We start from the raw sequence: 9,845 nt of genomic DNA, 5'->3' as shown, positions 1-9,845 counted from the left end.
ACACAGAGAGAGATATAATGTATGTATGTAATGTATAAATATATATACTTGCATAATATATTTGCTTGTTCTAATTTCTGTGTTCTAATAAATGTGTTCTAATTTTTGTAACTTCTCTGATCTTCCTTGATGTGATTTTTTTCACTCTAATTCTTTAAACACTTGAATTCAGAGACTAAAAAGTTCTTATCATCTCTTGCTTCTTTTCAATCCCAAAATTCCAAACAAAAGGTAAGATAAAATTCAAATCTCTTCCAATAGATAGAAGCTCACACAAATTTTCATTCTTCCAGTAAATCCCTGTGACAAGAAAGTATTTTTTATGCCTTATAATATATGCTGTGCTGCTATTCAATTTTTTTTTCTTCAAATGTTTGAAAATCTCTGTAAAGTTCTTAGATATTTTTGGTTATTAATGATTTATAGGTTACAAACCAATAGGAATAGAAGAAAGATTCAGTTCATAAGGAAGGTCCCGTATACACAAGCTACTTATTTGCAAAATTGAGATACAGTATTTTACCCACTTTAACTGTGGCATTCAGGATTACTGAGGTTTCTAGCTCCAAAGGTTTATGTCCAGACCTGCAGAACAATCTTCACATATGAGCCTTTTGCTTGATGGATTAAAGCTAACTTATTTTTTTTAGTAGCAGTTACACAGGACATGCTGACTCACTATGAAAGGAAAAATTAAGTTTATCTAACATTTAAACAGAGAAAACTGTGGCACATGGTGAAGTTGACTTTGGGTTTTTTGTGAAGCAAGAGGCCAGCTGTAGGACATTCAGTCATCCAGGAAATGTCATTATCTAAAACAGCATACACTAATGCAATGCTAATTATAAAAACTATTACCAGGCAAGACTTTAAATGGCAATTATTTTTCCTGTTTTGAAACTGCCTTTATATATAAAATTAAGTCACTAAGGAAAGAGTTTATTAAGGATTTAATTGATTAACCAATTTATAGAAAAAGGATGAAAAATAGTTTGCACATGGAAAATATCAAAAGTTGGCAAGATAATGCTTAATAATAAATAACAATATCTGACATTTATAGGGAATCTTTTCTATTTAATTGCCACAGTGGGACATGAGTTTTGTTGTTTGGTTATTTGTTTTTAGAGGAAATCATGAGGATAAAACTAATTCCAAGATACTAAGAGGATTTCAATTGGAAATAATAAAAACAACAAAAATTTCAATAAGTTGGTTGTTGCAAGAATTCAAGCATAAGAGAGCAATAGAGTCCATAACCATCTAAATAAAGTCTTTGTTAGCATTATGTTGAATCTCACTCTTTTTTTTTTTTTTTTGGAGTCCCTCCAGATTTTCTCTTCTTATACATATCCCCACTCAGGATCTTTTAGACCTTCCTGATGTCCACTTTATCCCAAACTGCTTTGGTATAGCAATTGACATCATCCTCTTGTTATCACTGGTGCAGGCTTATAAGTTACAAGCACATTTTTCATTCAGTTACAACCAAAATTTATTCATCCCAAGGTGAACCTTGGCAAACACTGGTCAAGGTTGTTTCTCTCTGAAAAAGAAATAAGTCATGAAGAAGGTCTCTTTTTTCCTTTGATGCTATTATGATTTTAGTTTCTCTATCAATCAATAAAGTACTAAAGTCTTTAAACAAATAACTGTGTTATTGACATGGGACAATCACATGATGAACTGTATTCCTACTTTTGACTACTAGGTTTACTTCATTCTTCTTCTTCTTCTTTTTACATCTAAGCATATGAACATGCAAATCTGGGCTATAAATGAAAGTCTGTCATTGCCATCTCCATTCTCCTAGGTTCTTGGAGATTTCCCCCTAAGCTGTTTTGCACCTGAATAGTTACATGGTTTTAGCCCCATTAAAATAGGTCTGACACTTCAGCACAAAACAAATTGTGCCTGAAATTGGAACTATTAAAATTCTACAGTGCCATCAGGAAATCAGCAGTGGCACTGCAGAAGACCCGTAAAGAACAAAAAATAAAAACACATGAAATGTGATGCTCCATTCACTATGGCATAGCTAACATTTTTAAGCTTCAGAAGCCTGGTTTATATAGTTTTGTGAAGTTATAACTTATAAATCCAAGGTTGGAGCAAGCTAGTTTCATGACACTTAGCAAGATTTCCTAAAGAACTGAAAATTCCCAATGACAAATAGTCTTCTTAGTAGTAATCAGTATTCTTTTCTATGTGTAGAGTATTTACAAACCAATTTAGTCAGGTGAAAGATAATAAGCATTTTCATCCTCTGGAAGTTATCAGCTCCAAAAAGTAATCTACAACAGGGAGATGTATTTTAGCCTACACATTTCATATTGATTAGAGGAATATTGGTCTTTGCTTCTGGCAAAGACAAACAAACAAACAAAAAAAGGAGCCAGTTCTCAAAGTCAACACTGATTCTCAAAGGAGGAACGAGGCAGTGGAAGTTCAATGCCCTGATAAACTACCTTTCTTTCTACCATATCCATTACAGCTGACATCACTAATAATGGTCCCTAGATCTTCAAATGGCTCCCTCAATGTCCATAACTGATTTACTACAGCTCTCAGCCTTTCTATTTCTATTATAAACACATTTCATTACAACCAACCCTCCTCTACCTAAGACAAAAAGTTATTGACTTCCTGGAATAACCATAGAAGTAGGACAGATTACATTTGGTATCAGAGACAACTTTGATGATGCCCAATAAATGTTAAACAACAGCATCAGCCTCTGGTGAGCTAGGATAAGTAAGTATACTACTCTCTAGGAATTACATCTTCCTAGGTGCCAAGAGACTACTTCGAGAGAGTTTATTCACCTTGCTTGAGTGAATAGCAACTCCCAAAGTTACTCCTTCTAGCTCAGCATAGAATTAGGTAATAATAATGAAGTGATACCTTTAAATTCCTAAATAGAGTCTCATGTATAGAGAGATAATATAGCCAAATGTGCTAAGAAATTTAGGATCCAGGAGTTGTGAGGAAAAAAGGGTAACATAGCTTATTTTTTTTTCATTTTAGAGTTTTGTTTATTTGACTTTTTTCAGCTAATGGTCATATAAAAATATTCAGGCATTCACTTAGCAAGTTAATCAAAGTGCTGTTTTCATCATTGAAAAAGTTTAGAGAAGATTCAGTCCCTGTCAACATGGCACTTACAGGAAACTTCAGGCAGGTAGGTGGTGCAGTGGATACTCCTGCTGTCTTTGGAGTCAGCTAAACTTGCATTTGAGTCAAGCCTTAGATCTTGCTGTATGACACTAGGCAAATCATTTAATCCCTTCTGGCCTTAGTTTTCTTATCTATAAAATGGGGATAACAACAACATTTAGATTAGCAACTAGTATTGAGTGAGATAACACATGAAAAGTGTTTTACAAACTTTAAAGTGACTAGCTTTTATTGGTATAATGTTATATAAACATATAAGTGCTAGCTCTTATTATTATTTGAATAATAAGACACTAACAATAGATAGTTGCAGAAATACATCTGAGGGTTTTAATGCAAAGTGCCCAAGTGAACACTGAGGGTAAAGATTCCTACTGCTTTCACCATCAAATAATTCAATTTTTATTTATTACTAAATAGACACTTGAAGGTTTGCTGATGTTACTATGGATCTAGAAGTTTTCCCCAAACTCCAACAAACAGAATGCAAGGGAAAAATGAACAAAGAACAAGAAATTTATATTCGCAAATATAAAAATATGTAATCATAATCTTTATCCCATCACCACTTTATTCCCCAAAAGATGTCTTGCTCAAGTTTTTCTGGTTAATTACAAAGTATCACATGTTATTATTGAGAGTTGTGGAGTTAACAGTTCTGATTGAAAACTTCCCCTTTCTGAAAATGATTTTTCCTTATAGTAAAATCTCATTTGAAATTGTTTCCTAGGAAAGGCCTCATTCTAATAAGCTGCTTGCTGATGGACACAAGGAATCAGAGAGGCACATCAGCTTGCATGTGTAGACAAGTTTACTATATCAGAACCTTGTCTAGGAATTGGGCTCTGTCTGCTGTGAGGTGACTCGGTTCAATTAGACAGAGCTCTCAACTCTGCTTGGAATTGGAGACGCAGACTGAGAGTGCAAATGTGGCAAGGTTTCAGACCTGAGCTGTGTGGGTTTGGGAATTGCTCTCCTTGGCAGAACAAACCAGTTGCCCCTGGGGAAGTAAGTCCAGATTCTGTAGCAGCATATCATGCTGACTCAGGAATAAGAAGTGGCAGGCAGTGATGTTTGGGTAGCCTATAATTGCTCTAGTCTGTCCTTCGCAGCAGGTATTGCTGCATGATACCTCAGGGAACTGTACTTTGGGCTGATGGCTAAGATGGAAAAACTGGACAAGCTATACATTTTTGGAAAGCTGACTCTTTGTGTGCCATGGAGTTTAGTATTCCATCTGGAGTGGGAAGAGGCCTTCAGGGGAGTGAATTGCCATATCCAATAAGCAAGCATAAGATTTGCATGCCAAAAAAGACCCTGGCTGCACTGTGATGGTAGGCACCTAACAAAGATGGAAAATTCACCTTTTATTTAACAGCTAGAAAAAGATTGCTGTATTCAAACCAAGCTGAATTTGAGATGGGAAAACTATGGCTGTGAGTTACATTATATCTACCTGTATTTTGCAAGTCTATTAGGTGCCTGCATATTTCTCATGCTTTTAATTATCTTCTATGCCCACTGTACTATACTACTGAAAGCTTATCCATAATTGCCGAGACTATTCTGTAAACGGGGTATTCGTCCTCAACAGGCTATTCTTGCATTGCATTTCTGAATAAATATATATTGGAAAATGTTTCTCCCTATATCCCACAGCTCATTACTGTCATGTCAAACAGCCTGCTCAATACTAGGATCTTCAGTGAAGAAGTACACTACCAATTAATTGATCATAAATAGTTGTCCAAACTTGTCCTGCAATAAATTTATTAATCTAAACAATATAAACAATTAGTAATCATCTGATTAAGAGAGGCAGATCAAGTGAATCTGAGGTTTCTAAGATTTCCAATTTTATCATCTTGTCTAAAGTACATAAGCAAAAGTAATTAGTACCTAGTCCCTACTGTCCTTTTACACACCATTTTAGTGTGGGTGTTTTAGTATAGGAACACTATGATGGGCTGAATGGATGGGATGATCAATAATGGAATAAGCTAAATATGGACCACAGAACTACTTCAAAGTGCATACCAAAATCGAGATTGGCATTGTGGGTAATTTCTGTTACACTACCTACCCTGGATAGTTTAATTCAAAAGAAAAGTCTTCCACATCTGATTGTCATTTTTTAAAGTTTAATGGAAAAGTGTGTCTTTGAATGCTGATATTAATGTTAGATTATCTGATACTTTAAAGAATCATATGGGAGGGAGGTAAGAGGTATGGCTGAGGGAGTATTAGTCTGGAGAATAAATAAAATATGGCATATGTAAGGGAAAAAAAACCTTTCCACACAATTATTCTTAAAAAACACACAAGTGATACTAATAAACAATGTAGCTTGTCTTGTCATCCATTTCTATTTAGCGATCATTGATTTATTATTGTCTTTTGGGGATAACTATGCAGACTGGAGGCTAACTTGAAGAAACAAATATCTAATTCTGTAAACTAATTAATATGTGCATGACTGATAACTACTCTCTTTAAGTAATGGACCATGGTGTGCATTTAAATACTTGCTGTATTTGCTACTTGATATAAGTCTGTTTATTAAAGAGTTCTTTTTTTTCCTTCACTCATTTTTAAATATTTGGAACCTTGCCACATTCCCAGATATTTCATAGACACATTATCAGTTTTTATTTAATTATAAACCTTACCTAGAACAAGGAAGAAGAGGAAAGAGTGATTCAGAATTGTTCTCTATGATGTCTTCAAGCAATTGGTTTGAGTCAAGATGCAGAAAATTCCCAGACAGAACCCTGATGCCACTTATATGTCTCCTATTGAGGTAACCATATACACACATTTATTGCCAACTAAAATAATCAGGACTAGCAGAAAGGAAAAATATTACAGGTTCTCATTCTCACACTGACAGAAACTGACTTTAGATAAAACTTCCTTTCAAACTTCCTGATAAATCTGGAGGTAACTGCCATTCTCCCAGTCACCTAAGTTTGCAACAGATATCTCACTTCCCATCATCCTCATCTCACATATCCAACATTGCCAAGTCTATCAGATTTTATCTCCATGACATCTTTAGCAACTATCCCTTTTTCTCTACTCACAAAGTCACTATCCTAGTTAAGCCAGACCTCTGAGTCATGGGGCCAACAAGATTTCTTTAATCCTCATGATCATACCTCTCAAAAAAGACATTAAATACAAGACATAAAGCAACGTTTTATCTGTCTTCATAGCTAGAACACCAAGAATCCCAATGAGGTAGCAATGTAATGAACTAACAGCTAATAAAGCATTGATCTCTAACCCTAAATTCCCTCACTCCCCCCCAACCCACCATATCCTGAAAGGATTACATCAATCAACCCACAGGATTACAACAGAACTCAACTCTAACCCCCTTTTCCTTCCTATACCAAATAAAACCAAGTTTACTCTGGTTGGGAAGGATTCATGGCAACTTCTGTGCTGAAGCAGAGCTCAACTAGACAACTGAAAAACAGTGGAAACTAGGTCAAGACAAGACATTTTCACTGTGTCATTCCCCTAGGCCTAGCCTAGACTTCATTATATAGCTGGAATCATGTGAACCAGAAAATGAGACCAGTGAAATATGAATCATCCAGCATGTAAATAAATTAAGATGTTTTGAGGTTCATTCTTCAGAGAAAGCACAATCAAAAGAGAAATAGAAAGTAAACAATTGGAGAATATAAGAGTAACTGTAAAAAAAAAAAAAACTGAAAATACCAAAGATTTTAGTGAGTAGAAAACTCAAAGACTTTAAGCATAATCAGATAAAGCAACAGGAGAGAAACTAACAACATAAAGGAATGTGGCCTCCAGATCAGCTAAAAGAGTTCAGACATCTATAAATAAATATTGTAAAACAAAAACAAAAAAAAAAAATGAGTCACCTGATGAGTTAAAGGAGCCTTGGTGTCTCAGAAGAGCTTAGAATCACAACAAGATGTTCTTGAATTATTTAAAAAGAACTAAGAGTTATGAATGCACATCTGAAATATTGTGTTTACATCAGAAATTATTGTCAAAAGAGAACAACTTGAAACTACAATGGCAATTCTCACCAAAGAAAGAAAGGAGAGAATAATTAATAAGGAATACAAATACACAAAAGTGAAAGGCAATCTAAAATAGTCAAAAAGTAATAATATTAAGAGAAAGCATGATTTCCATCTAAGCAAAAATGTCAATCTTGAAGTCAGGATTTAGAGAAAACTTGAAAATTATTGGTTTAGAAGAACTAAAGCTAAAAAACAAATGAACATGACAATACAAGAAATGACAGAAAACATATCAGATAAGGAATCCATGTATCTCCTGTAGAAAAATAAAATCAAAATCTATGCAATCCTAATCTGAGCCTTTATAACCTGAATAATTACAAAAGCCTTCTAGGGGTGTCCCTTTCTCAAGACCTGTCTCACCATTATCCACACAGGTGACACAGCACAAATTTGATTGTTACTCTTCTACTCAATGAACTCCAAACAGAGTTGGAGAGTTTCTTGTCTAGAAAAAACAGACTGGCTTCAACCTATCTTTGTAGTTATATTATACATTATTCCCTTTCATATACTCCAATCCCATTAAACTCATTTTCTTGCTATCCTCATACATGACACTACAACTCTTAACTTAGGGCTTCCAGACTATTTCTTATGTTCTTAGATATGTGCATTTTTGTGTCCTCTGATAGAGGATCCTTTTCTGCCTCAATCATTCAGTCTGATCTTTGAGGCTAGGGACAATTGGTGCTTTTCATTGTATCCCTAGCACTTAACACAGTGTTTAGAAAAATAAAAGGAATATAATTTTTTGTGGATTAATTTGTGCTATACTTATATTTAAATTATATGTGTGTGTATATATGTTTGTGTTTTGTGTCTCACTTTTCTCTCACACATAATGAATTTCATACTATTTAAATTTTCTGCTTTGTAAAAAAATATAAATTATAATGAAAAAAAATTTTAAAGTAAAAAGGATTAAATTATTTTTAAAACAAAGTGTTTTACATGTACTGGTCATCCTGCCATCTAAGGGAGGGGGTGGGGGGAAAGAGGGGAAAAATTGGAACAAAAGGTTGGCAATCGTCAATGCTGTAAAATTACCCATGCATCTAACTTGTAAATAAAGTTATTTAAAAAAACACAAAGTATTTTATTTCTGTTATAGCTTTCTTTTTGTTTGCTATAGTGAATTGTCAGAAAGTCCTGGATTAGAATTTATAAGTTCAAGTCCAAGATTTGATAAAGGCAATGTGACACTTTAGAAAAAGTATATAAAGTCAGAGTATATAAAGAAGTTCCTTCAGTCTTTCTGACTTGGTGCAAACCACTTAATGTTCCTGAGCTTCAGCTTTTGCATCTGTAAAATGAGGTAGTTGGTCTATGATCATAGATTTTGGAATGAAAAACTCTGGAAGTCATTGATTTCAGCCCTTTCATTTTATAGATGAGGAAACTGAAGATCAAAAATATTAAGTGATAATCTCAGATACTGAGAGAGCCTAAATGATTTAATCTCTGTCAGATTCAATTAGTGAAATAGCAGGTAAATTGAAATAATTGGAACAATCAAATGAGATAACATATATAGACTTTTGCAAGCTTTAAATTTCTGTATAAATCAAAGTTATTATTGTTACTATCGTTGTCCAATGTCGCACAGGCAATAAATGTCTATTGTAGAATTTGAATTTGTTTCCAGATCTAAATTTATGATTCTATGATTATATAAAGGATTTAAAATGCCAAAAATTATTAGTAAAAGTGGACAAATTTGTTTTTAGCTTATTGATTTAAGTGGTTGGTAACTGTTAGAAATACCACATGAAAGAGGAAGATGAAAAAAGAATGCTCATAGTGGCCAACTTGGATTCCCCCAAAAGAAATAACCAAATTAATTAGCATATTATTTCCACACCTATTATTCCTTGGAATCTCATCTGGCTCTATCTGCATCCCTATCCCATTTGTTTTCCTTTATTTTTCAATTTCTCTTGATTATCCCTCCATGTATTTTGCCCTACAATTCAAGAATGACCTAGTACTATATCCATTTTACCCTCTTAATCACATTTCAGTGTAACTGATCTTTCTACTAGCCAACTGCCTTGGTGCTCTCCAGCCCTGCCTTCGTCTTCTGTGTCCAGTCTCACCCAAGCCCATAAGTAATTATCATCTTGGGACCTAGCATTACCTCAGGCCCAAAGGCCTCATATATGTAACTGTATCTCCAACCAAGACACTCCCCTAGTAGCTCCACTCTGTAAGACTGGATTGCTTGATAAGTTTTCTTCCCCAAGCTTTGGTGGCATGGGGCAATGGAGCACCTGAAGGGGATGCTGCTAGCTTTGCAGGTAGAGATGATCAAAATGCTTCCACAAGACCCCAGCTGACCTACCTCTTGAGTGAGAATGCCATATTCAAGAAAACATTGACCTTCCTATTAAAATAAACTAAACACTTCTGAATGCTGATGGAAATGGAAAGGTCATCCTCAGTTAGCATATTATATCTATTAGAAAAGTTTTTCAGATAGGCCACAGAGCTCCCTGACTTTTTGAGTTAAAGCTGGTATTGAATGGACATTTCATTTACTTAGACTAGTTTCATTTGTCTGGTCAATGTAATTTTCATCTCTTAATAGTTCTTATGTCTTGC

This window comes from Antechinus flavipes, chromosome 1 (assembly GCF_016432865.1).
Source record: "Antechinus flavipes isolate AdamAnt ecotype Samford, QLD, Australia chromosome 1, AdamAnt_v2, whole genome shotgun sequence".
Lineage (NCBI taxonomy): Eukaryota > Metazoa > Chordata > Mammalia > Dasyuromorphia > Dasyuridae > Antechinus > Antechinus flavipes.
The sequence above is the reverse complement of the archived record's forward strand: the minus strand, read 5'-3'. Positions refer to the sequence as shown.